Genomic DNA, 11,035 nt, shown 5'->3' on the forward strand with positions numbered 1-11,035 from the left:
TCGGCCGGCCACAAGGCAGTTGCTGCTAAGCTGAATACCGTAACACACACAACCATCGAAAAGAAAAGTAAAGTACATCTATTTAATGAAGCTGATAAAAATGCTCTTAACGCCTTTTTAAGAGACAGTCTCCACTCCTTCCGACCTGATCACGTAAGTGTAGAAAAGATGTGGAATAATTTCAAAGAGATGTATCGACGGCAGTTGACATATATATACCACATAAATTAATAAGTGATGGTACTGATCCCCCATGGTACACAAAACTCCTCAGATCGCTGTTGCAGAAGCAACGAAAAAAGCACGCCAAATTTAAAAGAACGCATAATACCCAAGATTGGCAAAGTTTTGCAGAAGTTCGAAATACAGTGCGTGCTTCAATGCGAGATGCTTTTAATAATTTCCACAACGAAACTTTGTATCGGAATCTGGCAGAAAACCTGAAGAGCTTCTGGTTATACGTAAAGCACACCAATGGCAAGACACAGTCAATACCTTCACTGCGCGATAACAACGGTGAAGTCACTGATGACAGTGCCACTAAAGCAGAGTTGCTAACACGGTTTTACGAAACTCCTTCACCAAATAAAACGAAGTAATTATTCCTGAATTCCAATCACGAACAACTGCAAAGATGAGAAACATAGAAATAGATATCCTCGGTGTAGCAAAGCAGCTTAAATTACTTAATGAAGGCAAGGTATCCGGTACAGATTGTATACTAGCCAGGTTGCTTTCAAAGAATGCTGATGCAATAGCTCGATATTTAGAAATTATATACAAACGCTTGCTCATTGAAAGACCCGTACCTAAAGACTGGAAAATTGCTCAAGTCATATCAATACCCAAAAATGGAAGTAGGAGTAATCTGCTGAATAACAGGCCCATATCACAAGCGTCGATTTGCACTAGGGTTTTGGAGCATTATGAATTACCTCGACGAAAACGATTTATTGACACATAGTCAGCACGGATTCAGAAAATATCGTCCTTGTGGAACACAACTAGCTCTTTATACACATGAGGTAATGAATGCTGTCGACAGGGCGTGTCAAATTGATTCCATATTTTTAGATTTCCAGAAGGCTTTCTACACCTTTTCTCACAAGCATCCTCTAACCAAACTGCGTGCCTATGGAATATCGCCTCAGTTGTGTGACTGGATTCGTGATTTCCTGTCAGAAAGGTCACAGTTCTTAGTAATAGACAGAAAGTCATCGAGTAAAACGGAAGTAATATCCAGCGTTCCGCATGGAAGTGTTGTATGCCCTCTGCTGTTCCTGATCTATATTAACGACATAGGAGACAATCTGAGTAGCCCTCTTAGATTGTTTGCAGATGATGCTGTCATTTACCGTCTTGTAAAGTCATCAGATGACCAAAACAAATTGCAACATGGTTTAGATAAGGTATCTGTATGGTGCGAAAAGTGGCAATTGACCACGAATAAAGAAAAGTGTGAAGTTATTCACAAGAGTACTAAAATAAATCCTCTAATATTCGATTATGCGATAAGTCACATAAATCTCAAGGCTGTAAATTCAACTAAATACTTAGGGATTACAATTACAAATAACCTAAATTGGGACGATCTACATCCATACTCCGCAAGCCACCTGACGGTGTATGGCGGAGGGTACCCTGAGTACCTCTATCGGTTCTCCCTTCTATTCCAGTCTCGTACTGTTGGTCGAAAGAAGGATTGTCTGTATGCTTCTGTGTGGGCTCTAATCTCTCTGATTTTATCCTCATGGTCTCTTCGCGAGATATACGTAGGAGGGAGCAATATACTGCTTAACACTTCGGTGAAGGTATGTTCTCGAAACTTTAACAAAAGCCCGTACCGAGCTACTGAGCGTCTCTCCTGCAGAGTCTTCCACTGGAGTTTATCTATCATCTCCGTAACGCTTTCGCGATTACTAAATGATCCTGTAACGAAGCGCGCTGCTCTCCGTTGGATCTTCTCTATCTTTTCTATCAACACTATCTGGTACGGATCCCACACCGCCGAGCAGCATTCAAGCAGTGGGAGAACAAGCCTACTGTTAACCTACTTCCTTTGTTTTCGGATTGCATTTCCTTAGGATTCTTCCAATGAATCTCAGTCTGGCATCTGCTTTACCGACGATCAGCTTCATATGATCATTCCGTTTTAAATCACTCCTAATGCGTACTCCCCGATAGTTTATGGAATTAACTGCTTCCAGTTGCTGACCTGCTATTTTGTAGCTAAATGATAAGGGATCTATCTTTCTACGTATTCGCAGCACATTACACTTGTCTACATTGAGATTGAGTTGCCATTCCCTGCACCATGCATCAATTCGCTGCAGATCCTCCTGCATTTCAGTACAATTTTCCATTGTCACAACCTCTCGATACACCACAGCATCATCTGCAAGAAGCCTCAGTGAACTTCCGATGTCATCCACAAGGTCATTTATGTATATTGTGAATAGCAACGGTCCTACGACACTCCCCTGCGGCACACCTGAAATCACTCTTACTTCGGAAGACTTCTCTCCATTGAGAATGACATGCTGCATTCTGTTATCTAGGAACTCTTCAATCCAATCACACAATTGGTCTGATAGTCCATATGCTCTTACTTTGTTCATTAAACGACTGTGCGGAACTGTATCGAACGCCTTGCGGAAGTCAAGAAACACGGCATCTACCTGGGAACCCGTGTCTATGGCCCTCAGAGTCTCGTGGACGAATAGCGCGAGCTGGGTTTCACACGACCGTCTTTTTCGAAACCCATACTGATTCCTACAGAGTAGATTTCTAGCCTCCAGAAGAGTCATTATACTCGAGCATAATACGTGTTCCAAAATTCTACAACTGATCTACGTGAGAGATATAGGTCTACAGTACCGCACATCTGTTCGACGTCCCTTCTTGAAAATGGGGATGACCTGAGCCCTTATCCAATCCTTTGGAACGCTATGCTCTTCTAGAGACCTACGGTACACCGCTGCAAGAAGGGGGGCAAGTTCCTTCGCATACTCTGTATAAAATCGAACTGGTATCCCATCAGGTCCAGCGGCCTTTCCTCTTTTGAGCGATTTTAATTGTTTCTCTATCCCTCTGTCGTCTATTTCGATATCTACCATTTTGTCATCTGTGCGACAATCTAGAGAAGGAACTACAGTGCAGTCTTCCTCTGTGAAACAGCTTTGGAAAAAGACATTTAGTATTTCGGCCTTTAGTCTGTCATCCTCTGTTTCAGTGCCATTTTGGTTACAGAGTGTCTGGACATTTTGTTTTGATCCACCTACCGCTTTGACATAAGACCAAAATTTCTTAGGATTTTCTGCCAAGTCAGTACATAGAACTTTACTTTCGAATTCATTGAACGCCTCTCGCATAGCTCTCCTCACACTACATTTCGCTTCGCGTAATTTTTGTTTGTCTGCAAGGCTTTGGCTATGTTTATGTTTGCTGTGAAGTTCCATTTGCCTCCGCAGCAGTTTTCTAACTCGGTTGTTGTACCACGGTGGCTCATTTCCATCTCTTACGATCTTGCTTGGCACATACTCATCTAACGCATATTGTACGATGGTTTTGAACTTTGTCCACTGATCCTCAACACTATTTGTACTTGAGGCAAAACTTTTGTTTTGAGCCGTCAGGTACTCTGTAATCTGCTTTTTGTCACATTTGCTAAACAGAAAAATCTTCCTACCTTTTTTAATATTTCTATTTACGGCTGAAATCATCGATGCAGTAGTCGCTTTATGATCGCTGATTCCCTGTTCTGCGTTAACTGTTTCAAATACTTCGGGTCTGTTTGTCACCAGAAGGTCTAATATGTTATCGCCACGAGTCGGTTCTCTGTTTAACTGCTCAAGGTAGTTTTCAGATAAAGCACTTAAAAAATTTCACTGGATTCTTTGTCCCTGCCACCCGTTATGAACGTTTGAGTCTCCCAGTCTATATCTGGCAAATTAAAATCTCCACCCAGAACTATAATAGATAATGTTGTGGGTAGAGCAGACCAAAGACTGCGATTCATTGGCAGAACACTTAGAAAGTGCAACAGGTCTACTAAAGAGACTGCTTACACCACGCTTATCCGCCCTATCCTGGAGTGCGGTGTGGGATCCGCATCAGGTGGGACTGAAGGATGACATCGAAAAAGTTCAAAGAAGGGCAGCTCGTTTAGTATTATAGCGAAATAGGGGAGATAGTGCCACACACATATACGTGAATTGGAGTGGTAATCATTAACACAAAGGCGTTTTCCGTTGCGACGGGATCTTCTCATGAAATTTCATTCACGAATCTTCTCCTCTGATTGCGAAAACATTCGGTTGGCACCCACCTACATAGGGAGAAATAATCATCACGATAAAATAAGAGAAGTCGGGGCTCGCACCAAAACTTTGAGGGCTCGTTTTTCCCGCGCGCCGTTCGATTGTGGAACGGTAAAGAGACAACTTGAAGATGGTTCATTGAATCCTCCGCCAGGCACTTTACTGTGAATAGCAGAGTAATCACGTAGATGTAGACGTAGATGAATTGTGGAATGTGTACGAATGCTGGTTGTGACGTATGAACGTCGGCATATGGATGTCTGTGTCTGGTCGTGGGTGGTGCACGGATAGACAAAACCGTTATGATGACCCCTCACGTTAAACGGGAAATCCGAGTTCTACATCTACATCTACATTTATACTCCGCAAGCCACCCAACGGTGTGTGGCAGAGGGAACTTTACGTGCCACTGTCATTACCTCCGTTTCCTGTTCCAGTCGCGTATGGTTGGCCGGAAGAACGACTGCCGGAAAGCCTCCGTGCGCGCTCGAATCTCTCTAATTTTACATTCGTGATCTCCTCGGGAGGTATAAGTAGGGGGAAGCAATATATACCTCATCCAGAAACACACCCTCTCGAAACCTGGCCAGCAAGCTACACCGCGATGCAGAGGGCCTCTCTTGCGGAGTCTGCCACTTGAGTTTGCTAAACATCTCAGTAACGCTAGCACGCTTACCAAATAACCCTGTGACGAAACGCGCCGCTCTTCTTTGGATCTTCCCTATCTCCTCCGTCAACCCGACCTGGTACGGATCCCACACTGATGAGCAATACTCAAGTATAGGTCGAACGAGTGTTCGAGTCTTGGTCCGGCACAGATTTTCATTGGTGTCATTTCATTATACAGCTGACTGTTGTCCGTATTTGTAACTGCGATTACATTCCATGTATTTCATGACATTCATGCATGCCCGAAGGAACATTGCATCGTCATTCTTAACGACACATGCGCTGCAATATCGTATTCATTAACTCTCACTCCAAATCTCTTTCTTCCATAAAACATTATTTCCAGCTAGCGATAGCCGTACGATTTAATAAGAGGTCTCTTTCGCGCAATCACGTCCTAAGCTGTAAATACTCGCTGTCAGAATCAGAATCAGAAAAAGCTTAACCAGGATTTCAACGCCGCCAACGGGAACACATTTTTAAATGCTTACAAGCTTTCCATACTGAAAGAATAAAATTCTTGATCACTCTGCATCACTGAAACCTGCCTTGAGAGACCAGTATCACTATGAAATGGCTACTCCACCACACAGAGCTCAAGGTTTGCGTCCTATACTCGGGCGGGCTGCAGATCGCCCCCTGCATTTTGCGAACTCCAAGAAACTAACGAAAATACACAGGAAGAAAAAAAAAACCACAAAAATACGACGCATCACGAAGGAATTATTCGAATGAGACGGAAATCGGTAGGTGTGATGTAAATGTGCAGACATATAAATGATTACAGTTTCAGAAAAATTGGGTGATTCATACAAGAGAAAGAGCTTCGTAAATTGAGCAAGTTAATAACGTGTTGGTCCACCTCTGGCCCTTATTCAAGGAGTTATTCGGCTTGACATTGATTGTTGGATTTGTTGGATGTCCTCATGAGGGATATCGCGCCAGATTATGTCTAAATGACGCGATGGGTCGTCGAATTCCTGAGATAGTTGATGGGCCCTGCCCATAATGCTCCAAAAGTGCTCAGTTGGGGAGAGATCGGGCGATCTTGATGGCCAATGTTAGGTTTGGCAAGCACGAAGACAAGCAGTAGAGACTCTCGCCGTCGTTGTATTGCTGAAATGTAAGCCCATAATGGCATGCCATGAAGGGGAAATAAACGGCGCTTAGAATATCGTCGACGCAGCGCTGTGTTATAAGGCTGCCGCGGATGACAACCAAAGGCTTCCTGCCATGAAAATAAATGGCACGCACACTGTCACTCCTGGTTGTCGGGCCGTATGGTCAGTCAGGTTGATATCCTACCTCTATCCAGGGCGTCTACAGACATGTCTTCGCTAATCATCGTGGCTCACTTCGAAGCGGGACTCATTATTGCAGATAATTCTACTCCAGTCACTGACGTTCCAGGCTGAATACGTGCCTGGAGACGTCCCGGAAAGCGGTGGGGTACCAAACCAATGATACTAGAAAGTTACCTGACATCATGACCTTAAGCGAGCCAAGCAGTCGCGGTCCACAACGTTCCGTGTGCACGGTGTTTTTACTAAACGGGGGCAAACTGTAGGAGACGATAAGGAGCAATAAATGTCAGATGAACATATGGCCGGAAATGCGTTCCAAGGGAGGCACACCCACTTGAAGGTGGAGTAGAAGGTGCTGAACACTACAGAATATGACCCTTGTGTCAGCACCAGGCAGATGGCCCACCATCATGGGGTGAACCAGACTACCGTGTGGAACATTCTCCTCAAAGACCACTATCCGTATCAGTTACAGCGCGTGCAGGCCTTGCTTCAGCAGCAATGGCTTTGTCGCTGGTTCGTCGGACAGCCCACCACGGTGATGGGATGTTTGAGATCTGCCCTATTTACAGATTACGCTACATTTACCAGGGGCAGTCTTTTCAACCTTCAAAACACCCATATGTGGACTACTGAAAATTCCTACGGCGTGTTGGCAGCAACCATCAGCCTCAGTGTGTGGGTGGGAATTATCGTCGACTGCCTCCTGAGTGTGGACCTAAAACTTTAGTACAGACAACGTTCGCACTTGCCTGGTGTGTCCTCATTCCTGCATTCAGCCAATGAAACCGACGCTGTCCTGCACCATCAAATGGGCCTACTTCGCTAAGAACGTATTTATAGCTATATGTTCTTTTTCTCCTTATCCTCTCACGGGCAGTTTGCTGCAGTTTGTCACCATTTACCAAAATCACCCTGTATCTTACGTGGATTAGAAAAAGCAACCTTACAAGTTCCATGATGGTAGATAAACGGAGCGTCTAAAACATGCCAGGAAACGACTCTCAGAGAAACACCAATAGACCTGAGCTCCTGCGTCTCTAACAGCCGATATTACGCGCTCACCACGTCACTGTCTGTTGGGTCAGACAGAAAGGAAATAAAATCCCTGTTCCAAGTGAAAACCGAATCGGCTGAATGTTCGTTCCCATTCTCGTCCCAAGGCCTCAGGAATCTCCGCCCATCATTTCTGATATCTGGAGTTTTAAAACTACGTAGGCTACCGTAAACTATCGTAAGTAAGTGTAGACTGTGGTAATTTCTCTAGTAGTCTTGGTCAGTTAAGGTCGTACCCGCGATACATGTACGTCAGGTGTGTTGCATACCTATCGAGCTATACCTCAGATCAAACGCTTTGTTTATGTAAGCGATCGGTGTCCTACTACTATAACCGGAAGCGGTGAACCGTCTAGAAAACGAGTCAGGATCTATAAAGGGCTGCGAAACCTACGGAAAATTTTGTTCTTCATAGTTATCCTCCTATCTGATACTTAAAAATAAACAGTATACATAGAAAAATTGAAACTGTCATTGATTGATTCAGATGTATTCGGGAATAAGTGTTAATTTGTAATGTGAAACAGAAAGATGTTGTAGTAAAAATAAAATAAAAAAATATATTTATCACATAGCTGTAGAAGACGCAGTTTCCTCCGAAACAAAGAAATACATAAAAAATAAAAATAAACAGAAAGATAAAATAAAAAAACATCAATAATATATCAAACGTCGCTTCAATACTTCATCGAGCTTATGTAAAACATGTCTGTTTCTGTTATTCATAAACATATTTAGCATTTATCCATAATAACAGGAAACTCTTGTCTTTGATAGTGACGAAGAACGTTTAATTGACTACAAAATAAGAATAGTTGTTGTATAGATTTTTATGTTTGTGCATGTAAAGTGTACTTTTGGTTACACAGAAGCGCAGAATTTACGTGATCAACTAATTATTGTTATGATAATTAAATGAACACCCTAGCTGCAAGCAGGCGTTGATACACTTCGTTGGGGACATGTTGAAAATGTGTGCCCCGACCGGGACTCGAACCCGGGATCTCCTGCTTACATGGCAGACGCTCTATCCATCTGAGCCACCGCGGGCACAGAGGATAGTGCGTCTGCAGGGACTTATCCCTTGCACGCTCCCCGTGAGATCCACATTCCCAACATGTCCACAACACTACATTCGTAGTGCGCCTATTAGATGTTTGCCCATCATACTCATTACTCGTGGCAGATTAATCTACCAAGTCCCGTATGAGTTTTGGGCATAGCGTGTGCGTTCGCACACAAGAAGGTCAAAGGCCGGGAACCCATATTTTATTTTAACTATATATGACCATGCAGCTTTGCTAGAATAGAAATGATAATTAAATGAACACCCTAGCTGCAAGCAGGCGTTGATACACTTCGTTGGGGACATGTTGAAAATGTGTGCCCCGACCGGGACTCGAACCCGGGATCTCCTGCTTACATGGCAGACGCTCTATCCATCTGAGCCACCGCGGGCACAGAGGATAGTGCGTCTGCAGGGACTTATCCCTTGCACGCTCCCCGTGAGATCCACATTCCCAACATGTCCACAACACTACATTCGTAGTGCGCCTATTAGATGTTTGCCCATCATACTCATTACTCGTGGCAGATTAATCTACCAAGTCCCGTATGAGTTTTGGGCATAGCGTGTGCGTTCGCACACAAGAAGGTCAAAGGCCGGGAACCCATATTTTATTTTAACTATATATGACCATGCAGCTTTGCTAGAATAGAAATGATAATTAAATGAACACCCTAGCTGCAAGCAGGCGTTGATACACTTCGTTGGGGACATGTTGAAAATGTGTGCCCCGACCGGGACTCGAACCCGGGATCTCCTGCTTACATGGCAGACGCTCTATCCATCTGAGCCACCGCGGGCACAGAGGATAGTGCGTCTGCAGGGACTTATCCCTTGCACGCTCCCCGTGAGATCCACATTCCCAACATGTCCACAACACTACATTCGTAGTGCGCCTATTAGATGTTTGCCCATCATACTCATTACTCGTGGCAGATTAATCTACCAAGTCCCGTATGAGTTTTGGGCATAGCGTGTGCGTTCGCACACAAGAAGGTCAAAGGCCGGGAACCCATATTTTATTTTAACTATATATGACCATGCAGCTTTGCTAGAATAGAAATGATAATTAAATGAACACCCTAGCTGCAAGCAGGCGTTGATACACTTCGTTGGGGACATGTTGAAAATGTGTGCCCCGACCGGGACTCGAACCCGGGATCTCCTGCTTACATGGCAGACGCTCTATCCATCTGAGCCACCGCGGGCACAGAGGATAGTGCGTCTGCAGGGACTTATCCCTTGCACGCTCCCCGTGAGATCCACATTCCCAACATGTCCACAACACTACATTCGTAGTGCGCCTATTAGATGTTTGCCCATCATACTCATTACTCGTGGCAGATTAATCTACCAAGTCCCGTATGAGTTTTGGGCATAGCGTGTGCGTTCGCACACAAGAAGGTCAAAGGCCGGGAACCCATATTTTATTTTAACTATATATGACCATGCAGCTTTGCTAGAATAGAAATGATAATTAAATGAACACCCTAGCTGCAAGCAGGCGTTGATACACTTCGTTGGGGACATGTTGAAAATGTGTGCCCCGACCGGGACTCGAACCCGGGATCTCCTGCTTACATGGCAGACGCTCTATCCATCTGAGCCACCGCGGGCACAGAGGATAGTGCGTCTGCAGGGACTTATCCCTTGCACGCTCCCCGTGAGATCCACATTCCCAACATGTCCACAACACTACATTCGTAGTGCGCCTATTAGATGTTTGCCCATCATACTCATTACTCGTGGCAGATTAATCTACCAAGTCCCGTATGAGTTTTGGGCATAGCGTGTGCGTTCGCACACAAGAAGGTCAAAGGCCGGGAACCCATATTTTATTTTAACTATATATGACCATGCAGCTTTGCTAGAATAGAAATGATAATTAAATGAACACCCTAGCTGCAAGCAGGCGTTGATACACTTCGTTGGGGACATGTTGAAAATGTGTGCCCCGACCGGGACTCGAACCCGGGATCTCCTGCTTACATGGCAGACGCTCTATCCATCTGAGCCACCGCGGGCACAGAGGATAGTGCGTCTGCAGGGACTTATCCCTTGCACGCTCCCCGTGAGATCCACATTCCCAACATGTCCACAACACTACATTCGTAGTGCGCCTATTAGATGTTTGCCCATCATACTCATTACTCGTGGCAGATTAATCTACCAAGTCCCGTATGAGTTTTGGGCATAGCGTGTGCGTTCGCACACAAGAAGGTCAAAGGCCGGGAACCCATATTTTATTTTAACTATATATGACCATGCAGCTTTGCTAGAATAGAAATGATAATTAAATGAACACCCTAGCTGCAAGCAGGCGTTGATACACTATCCTCTGTGCCCGCGGTGGCTCAGATGGATAGAGCGTCTGCCATGTAAGCAGGAGATCCCGGGTTCGAGTCCCGGTCGGGGCACACATTTTCAACATGTCCCCAACGAAGTGTATCAACGCCTGCTTGCAGCTAGGGTGTTCATTTAATTATCATTTCTATTCTAGCAAAGCTGCATGGTCATATATAGTTAAAATAATTATTGTTACTTAAAAATGCAATTTATATTCTCTAAAGATGTAAAATACGCTGTGGACTTACACTGAATGATTTTCCGTTCTGACCATG

General features: G+C 44.4%; 7 non-coding genes across 7 annotated transcripts; 1 reads left to right on the forward strand and 6 right to left on the reverse strand.

Moving 5' to 3' along the window:
* Positions 1-8,324: 8,324 nt before the first annotated feature.
* Positions 8,325-8,399, reverse strand: Trnat-ugu (transfer RNA threonine (anticodon UGU)). Its single transcript has one exon. It is a non-coding gene; the product is annotated as a tRNA-Thr (tRNA).
* Positions 8,400-8,732: 333 nt separating this feature from the next.
* On the reverse strand, positions 8,733-8,807 carry Trnat-ugu (transfer RNA threonine (anticodon UGU)). Its single transcript has one exon. It is a non-coding gene; the product is annotated as a tRNA-Thr (tRNA).
* Positions 8,808-9,140: 333 nt separating this feature from the next.
* On the reverse strand, positions 9,141-9,215 carry Trnat-ugu (transfer RNA threonine (anticodon UGU)). The gene has a single exon. It is a non-coding gene; the product is annotated as a tRNA-Thr (tRNA).
* Positions 9,216-9,548: 333 nt separating this feature from the next.
* Trnat-ugu (transfer RNA threonine (anticodon UGU)) lies at positions 9,549-9,623 on the reverse strand. Its single transcript has one exon. It is a non-coding gene; the product is annotated as a tRNA-Thr (tRNA).
* A 333-nt stretch (positions 9,624-9,956) lies between these two features.
* Positions 9,957-10,031, reverse strand: Trnat-ugu (transfer RNA threonine (anticodon UGU)). Its single transcript has one exon. It is a non-coding gene; the product is annotated as a tRNA-Thr (tRNA).
* A 333-nt stretch (positions 10,032-10,364) lies between these two features.
* Trnat-ugu (transfer RNA threonine (anticodon UGU)) lies at positions 10,365-10,439 on the reverse strand. The gene has a single exon. It is a non-coding gene; the product is annotated as a tRNA-Thr (tRNA).
* Positions 10,440-10,756: 317 nt separating this feature from the next.
* On the forward strand, positions 10,757-10,831 carry Trnat-ugu (transfer RNA threonine (anticodon UGU)). The gene has a single exon. It is a non-coding gene; the product is annotated as a tRNA-Thr (tRNA).
* The last annotated feature ends 204 nt before the right edge of the window (positions 10,832-11,035 follow it).

The sequence above is a fragment of the Schistocerca nitens genome, chromosome 3 (assembly GCF_023898315.1).
Source record: "Schistocerca nitens isolate TAMUIC-IGC-003100 chromosome 3, iqSchNite1.1, whole genome shotgun sequence".
Classification (NCBI taxonomy): domain Eukaryota; kingdom Metazoa; phylum Arthropoda; class Insecta; order Orthoptera; family Acrididae; genus Schistocerca; species Schistocerca nitens.